The sequence below is a fragment of the Glycine max genome, chromosome 12 (genome assembly GCF_000004515.6).
Source record: "Glycine max cultivar Williams 82 chromosome 12, Glycine_max_v4.0, whole genome shotgun sequence".
In the NCBI taxonomy this organism is placed as follows: domain Eukaryota; kingdom Viridiplantae; phylum Streptophyta; class Magnoliopsida; order Fabales; family Fabaceae; genus Glycine; species Glycine max.
This window is the reverse complement of record NC_038248.2, coordinates 1,582,269-1,583,828: the sequence shown is the minus strand read 5'-3', so window position 1 is coordinate 1,583,828 and position 1,560 is coordinate 1,582,269.

Here is a 1,560-nt window from a genome sequence, read left to right as displayed (position 1 = left end):
GGTTTTCTTATAAACTAATATTTTGCACATTTTTATGGAATGTAGAGTACTATAATCTTTTTCAATGGATTATGAAATCAAAGTAGGGCTTCATCTTGCTTTTGTTAAGTGATAGTGATTCCCAAAGATTGCAGTGTTTGATTTCTTTGATGGAGAGATATTTTTTTAGTCATTGTCTAATTTTCCAACCAAGATCAGGATCCATTTTCTTGCAACTCATTCATATTTCAACCCTAACTGCAGTAGATAGCATGTGCAATCATGTGAAAAACAATATGGTTCTATCCTTTAAATTAGGTACACAAATTCTATGATTTAATTTTTTTAATCTATTATCAATTGAATATATCATAATGTGTGTCAATGTGATCCTTACATATATACATAGAGATGATCTAATTTAAAATAAGGTGAATTTATAATTCTTATATATATATATATATATATATATATATATATACTCAATGTGTGATTAGATTTGTGTCAAGCAACCATATTTATTTTTTAAATCATGTTATATTACAAAGAGAACACATAAACTAATTTAGTTGCTTATATTTTACATGTGCATCATGCCTACAAAAATATGCATCTATTTTGGCTGTGGTTTGTGTAGCTATGGTATAGCCGTTGTAATTCGAAATTTAGAAGGTGACTTTGTTGTTGCTAGAACGTCTTTCCATATTGGAACACTCCCTATTGTTGAAGTTGAAGCATAATCTTTATTGATAGTCATTTTTCTAGTTATTAATATGGGACTCCACAATGAGATTTTTTAGCTTGACTGTAAGCATGTTTATTATTGTCTTTGCTCAAACTCTATCACGAGTTTTGAACGTTTCATTTTGACTGCATGTAAAGATAGATTAAGATTGATTAATAACTCATCTGCAAGTTTGGTTCGTAGACAAATAAATAAAGTCACTTATTCTCTTGTAAGAGTGTATCAATTCTATGCTAGTCCCCAGTCTTTTAAATTTTGATTATTCTCTTGATTATATCCATGTCTTGCTTATCATTGAAGTGATTTAAGCATTTTGTAGTAAAAAAAAAATAGAAACTGTGACTTCAAACACAGAGACACAAATCCAAGAAAATACACTACTTTTTGTACACTTCGAAAGATTAAGAAAAGTGTAAGTAGTATTATACTACTCTTTTCGTTTGCAACATAATGATAAAACCATTCAACAATTTCAAGAACAGAATTGCAGATAGAATAAGAGTAGAGAAAAGGAAGCCAAACCCATCCAACCAACTAGGAACTGCCCTTCCCCCGACAACTCATTTCTTATAATTTGAAAATAAAAAAAGGGGTTTAAAATCCGAAGAATTTGTTGGTACTGTTTAGTTTCTCTTCTCTCTCCGCAGCACGCACTACTTGGTTTGACCCACCTTCACTTTAGAGTTTAGAGTTTAGAGAGAGAGAGAGAGACTCCTTTGCGTTTCATTTCCTTCCAACTTCCACACCCTTTCTCTCTCTTCTCTCTTCCCTCGCACTTGGCTTCCTTCATTTCAATTCCCAATTCCTCTCTTCTTCTGCCCCAAAGGCAGCACAAA